The sequence below is a fragment of the Talpa occidentalis genome, unplaced genomic scaffold (assembly GCF_014898055.3).
Source record: "Talpa occidentalis isolate TD23 unplaced genomic scaffold, MPIMG_talOcc4v2.1 talOcc4.6, whole genome shotgun sequence".
Classification (NCBI taxonomy): Eukaryota; Metazoa; Chordata; class Mammalia; order Eulipotyphla; family Talpidae; genus Talpa; species Talpa occidentalis.
Genome location: NW_023604972.1, coordinates 65,798,768 through 65,817,037, shown reverse-complemented (window position 1 = coordinate 65,817,037; position 18,270 = coordinate 65,798,768). Strand labels below are relative to the sequence as shown.

Here is an 18,270-nt window from a genome sequence, read left to right as displayed (position 1 = left end):
ACAAAAACAAAGAGAAACCCCACCAACTGGGAGAACATTTTTGCACACAACATTAATGATAAAGGACTGATCACAAAAATCTGCAAAGAGCTGATGAGACTTAACAACAACAAAGAAAAGAATCCAGTCAAAAAATGGGCAGAAGAGCTAAAAAGAAACTTCTCTGAAGAGGAAATGCGAATGGCCAACAGGCATATGAAAAAATGTTCAACATCACTTGCAATCAGGGAAATGCAAATCAAAACTACCATGAGCTATCATCTTACACCAGTGAGAATGGCACATATTAAAAAAACTAGCAACAACAAATGTTGGCGAGGTTGTGGAGAAAAAGGAACTCTTCTGCACTGTTGGTGGGAGTGCAGACTGGTCCAACCACTATGGAGAGCTGTGTGGAGATTTCTGGACCTACTAAACATAGAGCTTCCATATGATCCAGCAATTCCACTCCTAGGGATTTACCCAAAGGACACAGAAACATCAATTCCAAAGAGCACCTGCATCCCTATGTTTATAGCAGCACTATTTACAATAGCCAAGCTTTGGAAACAGCCCAAATGCCCAAAAATAGATGACTGGATCAAGAAGATGTGGTACATATACACCATGGAATATTACTCAGCATTCAAAAAAGAGAAACACATGCAATTTGCAGCAACATGGATGGCGCTGGAAGGGATCATGCTCAGTGAAATAAGCCAAAAAGAAAAAGAAAAATACCGGATGGTCTCACTCATAGCAGGAATCTAGAAAACTTAAATAAGAGACCAGGAAAATGAATAACTGTAAGAAAGTGAAAATCAAAATCAACAAAAAAACTATGAACCAGAGACACTTTTTGGGGGGTGGGGGGTGGGAGGGGAGGGATTGGGGTCAGAATGGGGGGGTTGCAATTGTATGCGGAATATAAAAATAAAATTTATTATTAAAAAAAATAAAATAAAATTAAGTTAGCCCATAAAAGTACAAAGTGAAAGGAATTGTGGGAAGGGGTAAGCTCACACAGTCTTAGCATTTGGACTTCTAGTTGTCCAATTTGCTGTAAAGATGAAACACGACACAGATGTATACATGGAATGGATCTCTCCCTTTGATCAGAGGATGCAAACTGGCCACCTGTAGCCAGAGGTGTGTTCTGTTTAGATGATATTGTTTGATATCTGGCAGGCTTCTTCTTCTTTTTAAGTTTTAAAATTAATTGTTCACATTTAGAAATCATTAGAATTTATGAACGTTCTTGTGAAATTAGAAGGTCTGGTTCTTTCCACAACCCTGAGAGGAGCTGGAGAAAAGACAACTATGGCTTTTCCAGTGAGAACCTAGAGCCTGTGGTTTTCATATTGATGTTTAAGGGAACACCCTAGTACTTTGGAAATCTGGAAAGGAGGAAAAAATCATGGCTATGAAAATTAAATCTAACCAGCATTCTTATCCAGTTAAACCACAGTCATAGGCAAAACTAGTTTTCCTCAGGATCTGCTCAGCCTACTCAACCAGAGCTGGTACATTTCTAATCTAATACTTAAGGTTGCCTGCTATTTTGAACTCTCACAAAAACCCTAACCCAAATGCAAATATGGTTGAATGGGTTGGATGTTAGGAACATTTCCCTGGTCCATCTAATTCTGTGCACCTTTATTAGAATAAATCTACTCCAAAATATTGTTTCAGTGTCACAAGGCACATACCCTGGGACTAGGCATCATCCCATATTTGGTGTTGTGTCTACTTAGTTTGGAAGTCTCTCATTTTCCCCTTCATAAATGCTCTTTTTGAAGCTTTATTTTGAAAACTCCTTTACTAGGAAGCCTTCCCTGTCTACCTATAGTCTCGTATTTCCTTCTTCCTTTGAGGCATCATATTCTATGTAATTACTTATTAGCTGACATGTTGACTCTATTAAGCTCAGCTCTGGAGAGCAGTGACTGTTCACCGAGGTGCCCTAGGTATTCACAGTGCTGGGCAGGTAGTGGGACTTGATTAAGACCACATGAATTGAAGATGTAAAAGAAATGAGAGACATTATTTTGTAAGTCAGCTTTAAAAAGTATCAAGATTTTGTTAGATAATTTATTTTTCAAATATCAAATCTAAGACATATTACATGGCTTATGGCTAAAAAGGCTGAAAGCTTTCAATTAAGGTGGATTCCCCAGGTGGGAACTTTCACCGAAGTTAGAGATATTAGCCAAGTAGTGTGACAAATAAAAGTGGTGTGGGCCAGCTGTGAATGCTCCAAAGCCTTATCAAGTTGAGGGGGAAGGCAGCAGGACAGGACAAGGCCATGACTCTGATGGATTTCCAAGGGTAAATCCACATCACCTTCTGTGTGCTGATCAAGCACATGTCATGCCTTGTAAAGCAATTCAACTGCTGGAAGGAGCTAAATATTCTTTCAGCATCAATACACATGTTGTGCTAAGAGGCAAGATGTGAGATGAGCTTAGATCCTGTTGAGGCCCTAAGTCTGAAACCAAGAACCTGGTGCTTCCTTTGTAGCAGTCCCTCCATTTTACATGTTGCAGCAGTGCCCACTCTAATTGCAGCAAGGAATAAGCAGGATAAGAATAAAACAAAACAGAAAACCATTTAATAGTCAACATCCAGGCCTGAGAGGAAAGGTGTGAGAGAGCAGAGAGGTTACCCTTGAGCAATACGCACTGTCCCTGTGTCTACTGAAGACAAAGGTGTTCATAAAAATGATGCTTACAAACACCTTGTAAAGGCAGGAACAGACACGGTGCAGGTTTTCTGATCCCATGCAGACCTGGTAAAGGAGGAGTCAGAGTCCTCAGTGGATTTGCAGGTCTTTTATTGGGGTTCACCAGGCATATGGCAGGCAGGGGTGCTGGCTGGGGGGCTGGGAGGCTAGCAGACCTCCCAGCCCCCAGCAAGTCTTCACTCTATCTGGGCTCTCTGGCGTTCTCTGCTTCTGCGTCGGCTTCTCCTTCAGGTTCTGCTGCTGCTGGCTGGGGCTGCTGGCGTCCCCCCGTGACGCCGCCCTTAAAAGCACAGTCTTAGCTCAGCTGAATCCCATCTACCTATGCCCACACCCTATTCCAGGTGCCTGCCATCAGGCATGCATTCAGGACAAGGATCCATCATCTATCCTGATGGCGGAAGGGCAGAAAAGCCTGACATTTTCTTTACCCTACAGTCCACCCCCTCAGGGTTTTCTGCCATACAGTCTATACATATATATACAATTTTCTAAGCAAACTAACAGTGCAGCCATGGCCCACAAAAGCAAATACATCAAATATAACAAAATACAATATAACAAAATACAACAGAACACAAATAAGTCCAGGCAGGGCACCAACCAAGTGCAAAAGACAATTATTGGTACCAGCAGATGAGCCACCAAATCTGCTGCCGAAGGCACTGCTCATACGAGGGAGGGGAATCACTCACGGCATCTACTATAACATACCAGGAGCCATCAGGCTTCCTGGCCTTCTCTGGCTGTAGTCTAGGCTACAAGGCACACAGCATCCACCCCCAGGATGCACTAGCTCTGGGATTGGCAATTTTATTCTGTTGGGGGTAATCACCAACCCTCAGGGTTTCTGTCTGCAGTCGCTCCAACACTCGGCCTTCATGGCCACCCATGCAACTCACAGACCCCTGCACTCAGGCCAACCCACTGCACAAGCACATGGGTCGGGGATCAAAAATCTACATGCGGCTTGGGCTCCACCCCAAGCCACGTTCCCCACCCGTCCCCCAAGGACGGGTTCCTCAGCTCCTCACCCTCGCTCAAGAATGAGCAGGGCATCACCCACAGGTGATTTTACGAGACTCACAGTTCTTCAGCATACCAAGGCTGCTTAACAGCCACTCAGGGCTTCTCAACTTATCATCAGTACCAGCTTTTGCTTTCTTAGTTGGCTTTTCTCCTCCACCTGGCTGCTGGGCATGCACAGGCTGCTTTTGGCCCTCTAGGCCCACTGGCCACCCCTAGATTCCCATAAAAAAACATAACCTGCCAAGGTCCTCCGCCTTCTGGCGGGATTGTCAGTTCCTCAGTCCATCAGTTCAAGTCCATTGGCCTCTCCCTGCTTCAGCAACGGCCTGCTGCCTCAGGGGTCATTGGCTGGTCCTTTCCGGTGTCATTGGCTGGTCCTTTCGGGCATCTCCTTCATGCCAGGTCTCATCCTGTAGCTCATGGACGTATCCATCTTCTATACCGCCATGGCGCCTCCAGCGTCGTCACAGGCAGTCTTTTACTTTAGTCCCTCCAGGTCTTCGGAGGGCTCCAATACCCATCTACATGGATCCTGCCGACTTACGCCAATTGTAAAGGCAGGAACAGACACGGTGCAGGTTTTCTGATCCCATGCAGACCGGGTAAAGGAGGAGTCAGAGTCCTCAGTGGATTTGCAGGTCTTTTATTGGGGTTCACCAGGCATATGGCAGGCAGGGGTGCTGGCTGGGGGGCTGGGAGGCTGGCAGACCTCCCAGCCCCCAGCAAGTCTTCACTCTATCTGGGCTCTCTGGCGTTCTCTGCTTCTGCGTCGGCTTCTCCTTCAGGTTCTGCTGCTGCTGGCTGGGGCTGCTGGCGTCCCCCCGTGATGCCGCCCTTAAAAAGCACAGTCTTAGCTCAGCTGAATCCCATCTACCTATGCCCACACCCTATTCCAGGTGCCCGCCATCAGGCATGCATTCAGGACAAGGATCCATCATCTATCCTGATGGCGGAAGGGCAGAAAAGCCTGACATTTTCTTTACCCTACACACCTCGACATCACCAATAATGGGCAAACTAATATCATTAACCTCTTCCTGGGAAAGGCAGTAAAAACACATCACCAAGTACATTCTTGCAAAAAAAAAAAAAAAAAAGGTTAACCTATAAATTCTGTGAGTCCAGCAACCCTGGCTAACCTCCTCTTGATACAACAAAACTGCAATAAAAAAAAGTCAAGGGGCCTCCCTGGTGGCATAAGGGGCTAAGTTTCAGCACTATGAAGCTATCAGCAGCCACTGCAACATGAGTTTTATCCCCAGCCAGGGAGCTAATTCAAATGGTGCAGCAGACCTCTCCTGACTTGCCCGCTGCTCCCCTTAGCAGTGTATTTCAGTAGATCTGTCTGTTTTGCTCCCCACTCTGTCTCTGGTGAATCCTCTGCCCCCTGCATCCTTGGCCTACACCCTGGCTATTGTATGCATAAATAAATAAAATAAATCTTAGAAAAAATAAAACAAAGCCAAAAAACTTCTGAGGGAAAAATAACAACCATAGTACACAATGCAAGCATGAGTCCAGCACAAAGGGGTAGGAAAAACATTGTGAGCTTTGTTTAGAGTGATAGCAGGTGTAGTATAACCCATAAGATGTGGGAGCAGCTGCTGTAGAGAGCACCCTACAGCTATTGGCTTGGGCATATAACCAACACTGGGGTTGCTAAGACCCAGCATTACACTGGATAAAGGGGAGCACAAACAGGCTGTCAGAATGCAGGGGACATTGCTAGTGAACTGCAGAGGTGGGGCACGGAATGAGGATACTGCTTGAGCCTGCAGCTTTTAACACAGAATAGGTATAGGCTAAATGGGTCAGAGAAACTGGACTTCCCTATAGAAGAAGCTAGTACTTAAAGACCAGGTTGAGATATTCAAAACACCTACCCCCACCCCAAGCTTAACTATTTAAAACATTTGCCACAGTCTGCCCCCATGGTGAGATACAAAACACCTGCCAACCCCCACTAAGAACATCTGAAAAAACTAGAGATTAAGCACCTACCAATAGCAGGAGTGGCCATCCCAAGATAAGATTCTCTGTTAAGGAGGTGCAAGGAAAATGGAGTAAGTCAGGCTCTTTTTCACTTTCCTGCTGATAGTCTCTATGGCTGCCATCTGTGGCTTTGTTTTCTTCCCAGGTTTCATTACTCACACGTGATATGCTAGTGCAAAAGTGCTCGGGTATGGGGCCTCCCTGGTGGCACAAGCAGTTGAGCGCAGCACTGTGAAGCTATCCGCAACCTCTGCTGTGCAGGTTTGATCCTGGCTGGCCATAGAGATACCCACATGGTGGGGCAGACCTCTCCTGTCTCGCCCGCTGCTCCCCTCAGCAATGTATTTCAGTCAATCTGCCCGTTCTGCTCCCCACTCTGTCTCTGGCGAATCCTCTCACCCTCCCACACATCTGGCCTGTACCCCAGTGTAAGGGCAGGAACGGACACGGTGCAGGTTTTTTGATCCAGCAGACCGGGTAAAGGAGGAGTCAGAGTCCTCAGTGGCTTTTGCAGGTCTTTTGTTGGGGTTTACCAGGTACACAGCAGGCAGGGGTGCTGGGGTGCCGGGAGGCTGGCAGTCCTCCCAGCCCCCAGCAAATCCTCACTCTATCTGGGCTCTCTGGCCTTCTCTCAGCTTCTCTGCTTCTCTCAGCTTCCGTTTGTACTTGGCTTCTTCTTGGCTTCTCTTTCAGCTTCTTCTGCTCTTCTCGGCTTCTGCTGGCATCCCCGTGATGCTGCCCTTAAAAGCCCAGTCTTAGGCCAGGTGAATCCCATCTACCTATGCCCACACCCTATTCTAGGTGCCCACCATCAGGCATGCATTCAGGACCACAAGGATCCATCATCTATCCTGATGGTGGGAGGGCAGAAAAGCCTGATACCTTTTACCTTACCCTACACCCGGTTCTTGTATAAAAAAACCAAATCTTTAAAAAAAAAAAGTACTCGGGTATGGAGCACATGTGTCTGTTATTGTGGACACCTGCACTGAGATGGTAGCGATTGAGAGATAAAGATGAGAGAAGGGGCCTCCCTGGTGGCGTAAGGGGTTAAGCACTGCACTGTGAAGCTATTTGCAGCCTCTGCAGCATGATCAATCCCTGGCCCACCAGGAAGCCACCCACATGACGCAGCAGACCTCTCCTGTCTTGCCCACTGTTTCCCTCAGCAGTGTATTTCGGTGGATCTGCCTATTCTGTTCCCCACTCTGTCTCTGGTGAATCCTCTCATCCCCCGCACATCTGGCCTGTACCCAAGCTCTTGTATGCATAAATAAATAAATATTAAAAAAAAAAAAAGATGAGAGAAGCCAGAGAGAAGAAAGCATGGAGAATGGGGCGTGGGTCTGGGAGGCTTGGTTGCTGCCTGCCTTCCTTTCTGCTGGCCTGCCTGTTTACCAGATCCTTTCACTGGTATCAGATCCTGATTCCTCCAACAGGTAAAAAGACAGAAGTTGAAAATCTAACCTTACTAAAATGCAAAATACTATCCATGCTAAAAGATTGAAAATGAGGAGACAGAAGTCAACATCACAAAGGCCAGAGTGAAAAAAGAAATGATCCCTGACTCAGCAGAGTTGAGGTGCATGATGGAAGGGGAGTTCAGGGCAACAGTTCTGGCAATGATGAGGAACTAAAAAAATGGATGTAAAATAACAACAGAATAAATATTAAGGAAAATATGAGGAAGCTACAATTGGAAATAATGGAGATAAGAAACACTATAGATGATTCAAAAATACAGTTGAGGGCCTCAGTAACTGACAAATAGAAGCAATGGAAGGAATGAACTTATAAACACCATGTTGGGGGCCTCCCCTGGTGGTGCAGTGGTTGAGCGCTGGGCTGCGAAGCTGCCCGTAGCCTCTGCAGTGCCAGTTGGATCCCCAGCTGCCTGCAAGGATCCCACATGGCATGACAGACCTCTCCTGCCATGCCCACTGCTCCCCTCAGCAGTGTACTTTGTCAGTCTGCCTGTTCTGTTCCCTGCTCTGGTTCTAGTGAATTCTCTCACCCTCCCGCACTTCTGACTGTATCCAGTGCTTGTATAAATAAATAAATAAATCTTAAAAAAAAAAAAAAAAAAAAAAGAAAACACCATTGTAGGGTAAGGTAAAAGGTATCAGGCTTTTCTGCCCTTCCGCCATCAGGATAGATGAGGGAACCCTGTGATCCTGGGTGCATGCCTGATGGCGGGCACCTGAAGTGGGTACACCTGTGCTAAAAGACTGATAATATAAGGGTGGTAGTGCGGTGTTAAGGGTGGAGGAGTGGAGTGTACGAAGGAGTGTTGGAGCGACTACAAACCACGGTGAAGAGCATGTGGCTGCTAAAACCGTTCATAAACCTGCTCGGAATGGGTTGGTTGCCTTACAACCATGTTGGAGAATATAAAAATAGAATAAAGTAGATAAAAAATAATTTAAAAAAATGAAAGCAGTCAAAGAGTTTTCCGGGTAACTTATAGAGAAATCATACCTGTATCATGAAGCTCCCTGAAGGAGAACAGAAAGGGAAAGGCATAGAAATTTTAGTGAAAGAAATAATGACCAAAAACCATCTTAATCTGGAAAATGAACCAGAAGTTATGATCCAAGATACTGTAGGGCAAATGAATTTATCGGACTTTTTTTGTGCCACTAGTCTCTGTAACTCTCACCTGTGGCCTTGATTATGTTAATGCAGAAGGCACTAGGGAGTGAGGGCACTGTGCCTGATTGTGGACAACTGGAGCATGGGTGTAGGCAAGTGTAAGTATGAACACCTGATTCTAGAATTGGGAATAAAAGTAACAGTGGCAAATTAGGGTGAGTGGCATGACTATAGAAGAAACAAGAGCACCAGATGGTGTGCCAAAGAGAGCCTAGAGAACGAACATAAAAGACTGGCTGGGGGCTGGGAAGCTCAGTTGACTCCCAAGCCTCCTGGTCCCCCTGCTTGCCTGCTTGCTGCCTATTGGCCTAACAGATACACAAAGCATTCCAAACAAATAATACCTGACAGACATACACTTAATAATGAAGTTGTTGAGAACCAGTGACAAAGACAAAAAGATAACCTATAAGAAAACACCCAACAGACTGTCAGCAGACTCTGCAGCACAAATATTATAAGCATGAAATTTCTGGAAAGAGATATTTAAGCTACTTAAAGAAAAAAATACATCCAGCCCAGAATCCTTTATTCTACAAGATTAATAATAAAAATAGAAGAGTAAGAAGCTTCATTGAAAAGCAAAAACTAAAAGAATTTATCAACTCGAAGTCACACAGGAAAGAAACAGAACAACATATACTAAGGAACAGACAACTAAATCACTTAACATGGAATGAGAAAATAAGTGTTGCCCATCAAAACCATCCATGGTCCAGGGTATCCAAGGGGGTCACACAACCCATCATATACTAACCTCAGGGAACCCTCAAACAAAAGATAATAGAAGTAACACATAATATGATGAAAATGGAAATTACACAAAATATAACAGGAGGACTTCAAAAGATAAAAAAAGGCAAGGCAAATCAAAAAAAAAAAAAAAAAAAAAAAAGGCAATGAGCACTTATGTCCCAATAATTACCTTAAACATAAATGGCCTGAACTCATCATTCCAAAGTTACAGAGTGATGAATGGATTTCAAAACAAACCCCAACCTGTGGTTATTTATAAGAAACTCACATTACTAACAAAGACAAGCACAGAAATAAATGAAGGCCGACAGGTATACAAACAAATGGCAACCAAAACAATTCAGGAACAGCTATATTGATAAAATAAGACTACCAACTAAGAAAAGTAATAAAAATAGAGACAGGCACTATATTATGATTAAAGGTCTAATACAAGAGAAGGAAATAATACTCGTAAGTATATAATGATGGAGCACCAAGGTACCTAAGATAGTTAATAACAGAACTTAAGGGAGATATTGATAACACAATAATAATTGGGGATCTGAATAGTCCACTTACAACAACAGAGAAATCAATAAGACAAAACAAAAATAAGAAAATGACAGCTATAAATAAAGAGTTAGATCAATGAGGTCTAACATTTCTACAAAACACTCCACCCAAAAACTGCTACATGTACTTTTTTTTTCAAGTTATATGAACCATTTTCGAAAAATCAGTGAAATTAAGAGCTGGTTCTTTGAGAAGATAAACAAGATAGGTAACTAAAAAATAAGCTAGGCTAACAAAAAAACAAGAGAGAATACATTAATAAACAGAGTTATAAATGGAGAGGAGAAATTTATACAAATGGCATAGCAAAACAAAGATCTTAAGAGATGATTATGAATAACTATATGCCAACACATTTGATAACCATGAAGAAATAAATAACTGTCTAGATCAACATAATCCATTAAGACTAATCCAAAAGAAAAAGAAGAATTGAACAATTGACCACAGTCATAAAGCAGAAGCCCAGACCAGATGACTTTACAAATGAATTTTATGAAACTCTTAAAGAAAATGCCCACCTTTCTCAAAATTTTTTAAAAATACAAGAAAGAATGCCCATAATAGATTGTATGAGGCCAACATTACCTTAATATGAAAACCAAACAAAAAAGCAGAAGAAAATAAAATTATAGATCAATATTTCTGATGAACATAAGTTCAATAATTTTTAACAAAATACTAGGAAATTGAATTCAACAGTATACCACAACGAGTATACACCATGAAAAAGTGGGATTCATCCCAGGGATGCAAGGATTGTTAATATATGTAAATCAATTAATGTAGTATATCACATTGACAAAAATAAAAATCATAAGGTAATCAATAATCAATCTTATATCAATAGATGCAGAGAAAGTATTTGATAAGATTCAACATTTATGATAAAAACTTTAAACAAGATGGGAATAGAAGGAACCCAAAGGGCATATACCACAAGCCAACAGTCAATAGAATACTTAATAGTGAAAAACTGAAGACTTTCCAAACAAAATCCAGCAAGACAAGGATGCCCATGGTTACACTTCTGTTTGATAGAATAGAAGAAGTGAAACTATCTCTCTTTGCAGGCAATATATTATGTGGAAGACCTAAAGACTTCATCAAAGTTATTAGAAATAAGAAATGAATACAGCAAAGTGGGAATTATAAAATCAACATATAAAAGCCATAGCTTTTTTATCTACAAAGAACAAATAAGTAAAATAAATTAAGAAAATAATTCCATTTACAATTGCTTCAAAAACAATTAAATAACTTGGAATTATCCTAACAATGGAGGTAAAAGACCTATATAATGAAAATATGTCTAAAAATGCAGAGATGATAGATGGCAAAGCCAGGATATGAATCCTATTCTGTTTGATTTTACTATGCTATATGATATTTATCACTTCAATAAACATTTTGCTTTTTTTGGGAAAAAAAGACCTATATAATGAAAACTACAAGATGTTATTAAAGGACAGTAATATAAGGTAAGGGAAGCATATCCTATGCCCATAGATGGGGAGAATCAATATAATCAAAATACTGTACTACCTGGAATGATACACAAATTTAATGCAATCATATCAAAATTACAGCAAGTTTTCAAAGAAACTGAATAAAAATTAATAAAATTTATATGGAACCAGAGTCTTGAATTGCAAAAACAACCCTAAGAAAAAAAGGGGAGAAATAGAGGTATCATATTACTTGACTTCAAACTTTACTACAAAGCAAAAGTATTAAAAACAATATGGCACTTCCACAAAAAAGACACATGGACTGGTAGAATAGAATCAAAAGCCAAGAAATAAATCCATGTATATACAGGACCTACTCTATGATAAAATATCCATGATCATAAAATGGATAAAGGATGCTGGGACAATTGGAAACACACACATAAAAGAATGACATCTGATTATTCACTAAAACTCCATACACAAAAATATACTCCAAATAGATTAAAGACTTAGATCTGAGACCTGCAACAATAAAATACATAGAAGAAAACATTGGTGATATGTTTGGTGTTATCAACAATGCAGATATTTTTGGTGACTCAACCTCTAAGACAAGGGAATTTAAAAATATAAGCAATTTGTATTATTTCATGCTAAAATACTTCTATACAAAGAAAGGAAATACAAGACAATTAGACACCCTACTGAATGGGAAAAAATATTCACACACTATAAAAGTGATAAGGGATTAATATCCAAGATATAAAGAACTTACACAATTCAACAGTAAAATGAATAAATAGCCCAATTAATAAATGGAAGTAGTTCACAGCAACATAGATGGTGCTAGAAGGGATTATGCTCAGTGAAATAAGTCAGAAGGAAAAAGAAAAATAATCAATGGTTTCACTTATAGGAGGAATATAGGGGAACCAAATAAAGGATCAGGGGAAAAAATAATAAGGGATCAGGAGAAAAGAAAGCAAACATTGTACAAAAATGAACAATGATGTAAAATATATATATATTTATATATATAAATAAATAATTTATTAAAAAAATGGGCAGTAGACGTGAACAGATAATTCACTAAAGAGGATATCCAGAAGGCCAAGACATGAAAAAAGTGTTCATCACCACTTCTAATAAGAGAGATGCAGAATAAAACTACAATGAGATACCACCTCACAGCCATGAGAATGGCACATCGTAAAGAGATGCCCAACAAGTGTTGGAGAGAATGTGGGGAAAAAGGAATCATATTACACTGTTGGTGGCAATGTGAACTGGTGCAACCACTATGGAAAACAACCTGGATTTACTTTAAAAAAGTACCAGTGAAAATACTGTTTGACTTAACAATCTCAATTGTGGCATATATCTACAGAATATGAAACTATTGACAACCCTTCACCCCCATGTTCCACAATGTTCACAGCAGCAATATTTACAATAGCTGAAACATGGGAGCAGCCTAAATGTCCATGGATGGATGATTGGATGAAGAAGATGTGGTATGTGTATATACATACATACACACATACCATGGAATATTATATAGCCATAAGAAAGGATAAATTCATTTTTAATAAAATGGAGGGAATTTGAGAGAATTATGAGCAGAGCAGCAAAGTAAGTCAGAATGATAAAAACAAACATGGAACATTGACATAGCAGGCAATTTGAGAATGTAAAAACACTTTCAAAAACTAGTGTACATTAATAAACATTCTAAGGGCTCTGAGGTTAAGAAAAAGAAGGAGAGAAAGAGACAAGGGGACACAAGGGGACAGTAGGGATGGTAGTGGGGCAAAAAGCAATTTCTGTTTTTGGGACCTATATATGTAATTATTGCTACATCAAATAAGCAGAAAAGATGATAATAATCCTGGGAATAATATGCCAAAATTTAAGATTTTGTGACCTCACTGAAATGCTGATTTGCATAATATGTATTAGACTCCTAATAATACAGCACAATAGAAATAGCAAACAACAACAAAGAGTCATGTTAATTCTGCAGATTTGGAGTGCTTCAGTCATCACACTTTATGTCCCTTGCATTTAAAGATAGAGAAATCTAATTTCCTTTAGGGAGAACAATTAAGTCCTATAGGTTCTGTGATGGCGGTAAACAGTTGAAGAATGTGTATTTTATTATTTGCATTTACACAAGGTTCTTACTGATCACCTTCAACAAGTTTTTAGGTTTTCCTAAATTTGGGGCTCTAAAACATAGTCAAACCACTTAATGTCAAAATGACTTAGAATATGTGTTGTAGTCATTCCCTGCCAATCCCTGGAACAGGTCAAACACTTTCGTTTCTGCAAGAGCAGTTTGGAATATTTTAACTATTAAACTTTAGATTTCTGAGGGGAGAATGATTTATATCAGCATAACAGTGATCCATTCATAGACATTCCATCAGCTAGCTTCCCTTTGCGTCACTCAGCTAGGCAGATAACTAAGTCCATGTGATCTAAAATCTTTACCACTGGTCATAGGAATCAACTACCAGCTGACACACACACACACACACACACACACACACACACACACACACACACACACACACAATGTGGGCACCTTAAGTAGTTCCCAGGTTAAAGAAAGCAACAAAAGACATTAATTCTACAGTAGGGGAAATTTGAATGTGGATTGTATATTAGTTAATGTTGTACTGGTGTTAAAATTCTCGAGTGTGATAAAGGTTCTGTGGTTATAACAGACAAGGTTCCCATTCTTAACAGATTTATGCTGATAAAGTCAGAGTGAAGAATTACTGTATCTGCAACGTACTTTCAACTGCCTCAGAAAAAAGTTTTTTTTGCAAATGTAGGGGAGGGATAGAAAATCCAAAGCGGCAACATGTTAACATGTTAAATAGTAAATCTGGGCAAAGAATTTACAGGGATTCAATTTATTTTTCATGTATGTTTCAAGTTTTTCAAAACAGAAAGTTACTGGGAAATAAATACATTCACATTCAAGGAAAGAAGATCTGACATAGTATGGATATGCTGAAGTCTAGACTAGGGGCCACAGTGATGATGGATTTTTCAGAGTAGCCACAACAGAAAGTGACACTGCCACACCAAATTGTTTCCTGAGAACACAGGCTTGAGTCAGGGTGAGAGTCAAAAAGAACTATCTGCAACCCCCTGCCACACCATCCCTCTCGTGCCCCCCCGCCCCACCCTGCCCTCCCGCCCCACCTCCTCACAGCCCAAACTTGCCAGCCTGGGACTTGTTTTTGCTGCTTTGACAGTTTCTCTACAACAGCACACTTGATCTCAAATATGGTAAAGCACGAGAAAGATAACCTATAGCCATCCTCCAAGGACTACAAGCCTCAGCTGCCTTTGGTGTCTCTTCTAGGACCTCCCTCTAAGCTTCACAGCACCCCCTCCCTAAGTTCCCAGCCCCTTCCCTCCACTTCCTTCCATCCTCTGTGGTATCAAAGTTCTGGCACAGGTGACAATGACACTTAATGTGAAAAAAGTTCAAATTCACATCTAATCCTTTTCCTTACTTGTTTGGCACCAATTTGGTATTCACCTGAAATGATACATTTTTAAAAATAAGAAAATGCTCAGTGTTGCAAAAGATCTGAGGAAATATTTGGGGTGGAGAGGGTATAATTTGGTCATATGTATGAAAGCCTTAAAAATCATCTCTGTTTGAGCTTCTGAGGAGTTATCCTGGAAAAGCCAGCGGTGTGTTTAGAGAATGAACTCCAGCCCCCTGAACAGACTCACCCAGCTTTCAGGCCTCACCTCTGTCCACTCCCCTGAAACTCACTGACTGGTGGTCCAATATCTGGATTTCTCAGTATCTGGATAGCTCATCTTCGACAGATTGCTCTAGTTCTTGAGAGTAAACTGTGCTGGTGCACAGTAGCCATCAGAACCAATCCCAGGCCCCACTCTCTTACTGTGGCAGGGCTGGGAGAAGATCTAAAATGGCCAAGAGAAGTGGAGGCTGTGCTCTGGTGAGCAAGTGTGTTCTACAGTCTTTTCTAGCCGGAATGATGTTCACAGTGATGGCGGAGTTTGTAATAATAATAGTGAGGTCCCATACTTTATTTCCAATGCAGATTAAATCAGGTTCCAGATATTGGTCTTAGATGTTACCATTCTTTTATAATGCTGGTTTTAAGGAGAAATGTCACAAATTTCAAACACCTAAAAAAGCTATCCAACTTGAGGAGATATGTTGTGTTTAGAAAATGAAGACTGCTTATATTTGAAAAGGAGTTTATGAAATCTAACAATTAGGGGAGCTCATTTTAAACAAATGTGGTAGATGCCTTTTCATTTATGTCTTATACTTGGTAAAAGATTGACTAGAATGACTGATTGAAAATTGTTTTTTATAGAATGATATGACAAACATTTCCATAGAATGAAAATATTCCAAAGCAAAATGTAAGGGAAGTGGAGTAACTCAGGCTCCTTTCACCTTCCTGCCACTGGCTTCTGCAGCCCCAACTGTGGCTTTGTTTTCTGCCCAGGTTTCATGACCCATATGTGATGTCGTGTTAATGCAAAAAAGCACTTAAGAGAGTGAGCACAAGGCACACGCACCTATGATTATGGATGCCTGGGCTAAGATCGTGAGGAGAAGCAGGAGATTGCCGGTGTTTTCTTCTATGCATTTTATTGCTACTGGTCAATCTATGGACACGGCAGTACATAATGCTTCAGCATTAAAGACCTGACAGATCTACCTAAGCCTCTGTGATGTCCTCTCTCCATCTGCGGATGTGCTGCACAGGCTGACCAGCAGACATGGGGACAGGCAGGGAGCAACACAGCCTCCCAGCCCCTGTGATCTCTGAGATCTCCACAATCTCTGTGATCCCCCATGATCTCTCCCTCCCGTGAACTCTGCCCAGGTATCATATTTATAGGTGAGCATGCCCTGTAATCATGTTCCCAAGTGCCTTTTTATAACAACACAATATCACATGTGGGTAATGAAACCTGGGAGGAAACAAAGCTGCAGGTGGCGGCCAAAGAAGCTAGTGGCAGGGGCAAAAAAGAGCCTGAGCCACTTCATATTCCTTACAGGCCCCAAGACTCCTTTCCCATATGCCCAAATCAACAGTAGACCTGCCCAGCCTGGGATGGTTACCTGGACAGCAACACAAACTGAGGTGGCACAACAATCTTTCCTGTTGTAAAACTTGGTTATTCTAAGGAAAATACTGGAATGATTTTTAGGTGGGCTCCTCAGTCACTTGATCCTGCTAACATTTGCAGACAGGTCTTGTCTGATCAACTCAGATCCCCCAGAGAAAGCAAATGGATACCACAGAGAGTCAATGTTCACAACTTCAAAATCTTCCCTGGGCTTGGTTCTCAGGCATGACCAACACAATGTAAGTCTGGGGAGAAATTCAGATGCCCAATTAAAGTAAGGGGAAGAAAGGATAGGCAGCAAAGGCTCAGCCAGTTCCATCAACTAGTCAAGGGTGCCACTTTCAGTCCTGTCGAACATTTCCAACTTCTAGAGAGGTTCCTTAAAGTTTCAGCATCAGGTTATGAATCATCTGGTCCTCTTAAAAATTCTTTGCTGGAGAATAACTACCCAGCTGCCCCATTCCTAACAAAACTGTGTATTCTCCTTTTAGTCCACCCTGCTTTTGTAAACACTACTCTCCAAATCTGAAGAAACCACTTTTGGAGGAGCACAGTTGCCTCCCACCTTTCTGGCCCCCTGCTTGTAATTGGGAGTAAGGCTCAATATTTTGGAACATTTTTCCTGAAGCCATTAAGCCTCACTGGCCACTAAGCCAGGAAAATCTGTCTTTAACATTAAACTTATTTCAGTCACGGCTGTGCCAAGAGCCAGGTTTCATGTGTAAATTCTTCCTTGGTTATCCTCCAAAAATTACTTACAAGGAGGAAATCTCTATGTAAATGATCAGAACCAGCAAGCAAGGTATCATATGCTTCCATACATTCTGAGGGGCAAAACAGTTTAGCATTGCTAAATTTGAGAAAATAAGAGGTTCTCACCTTTTAAAAGAGATCTCAACATGGAGGAACAGAATCCATCAGGTTGTATAAAGTTCCATAGATCAGGGATTTTATTTGTTTGGCAAATGATTGCTCCAAACATGCTTTGTTGTTCCAGTAACAGTGTTGGGGGCGCATACCATTAAGAGCTGAGGTGCACCAAGCATGCGCGAACATGTACAAGACCATAAGCATTCGAGCACACACCTGGGCCTTGCTGTTTTGTGACACCCAGAATCATTGGTTTGAGAATGTTGTTTCTAAGATGAGATCTGCAAAATCTGGATTAACAACAAACACTCTGCTATTAAGTCAGGTATTATCATAGCTGCTCCCTTAATTGTCTCAGCAGCACTAGAGACCTCAAAGGATTACAGGAAGCACAACACACTAACCACAGGCATATTTTACTGTTTTGCCAGAGGCGTGTAAAAACAGCCATCCACAGAAATATAGGAGGCATCAACAAAAACAACTGCTTAGCTGTTCTGCCTTAGGCAAGTGACTTACCCTCTTTGAACTCTGCTATCCCAATTTTATAGATGAAGAAATGCACAGGCCTCCTTCAGGATTGAGGATTAAATAAGGATGCATGTAAATGCATCAGAGTAAGTGTGCAAAGCATGTCAGCTATTATATCCAGCCTCTCTTTCAATGAGAACTCTGCCAATTTGAGGAAATAAGAATCACAAGCCATGATTCCCACCTCATCTTTATTGATTTAGTTACATTTACTTTCCAAACAATGGTATGACCAGGTTTGAATGAGGTAATGCAATTTATCTTAAGATGCAACATGATAATCCTGGGACTTTTCTACTTTACATGACTGCTTTGATAAGTCAAAGCACTTTCTAAATTGCTGGTTTATTTCTCCAGACCAGAAGAGCACAGTGCTCAAGGGTAGCTTATTGAAAAGGGAAGTCTGGGTGGAGTTTGAAAATAAAAGAAAAATATTTCTGATGAAGGGAATGGATTGTGTTGGCTTCTGCAATCTGTAAATAGGGATCAGCAAATACACTGCTGAAACTGCAAGTGTAGCTCAAGAGAATCTTTGGGTTGCTAATGCAGTTTTAATGAAATGGTTGT

At 41.2% G+C, this 18,270-nt stretch overlaps 1 protein-coding gene and 1 long non-coding RNA gene across 3 annotated transcripts in view; one reads left to right on the top strand and one right to left on the bottom strand.

Moving 5' to 3' along the window:
- Positions 1–18,270, bottom strand: part of MCC (MCC regulator of WNT signaling pathway) — a 336,988-nt gene that overhangs the window by 69,571 nt on the left and 249,147 nt on the right. The gene's annotated exons all lie outside the window — the stretch shown is intronic.
- LOC129144773 (uncharacterized) overlaps positions 1–18,270 on the top strand; it is a 42,971-nt gene that overhangs the window by 24,573 nt on the left and 128 nt on the right. The window lies entirely within an intron of this gene.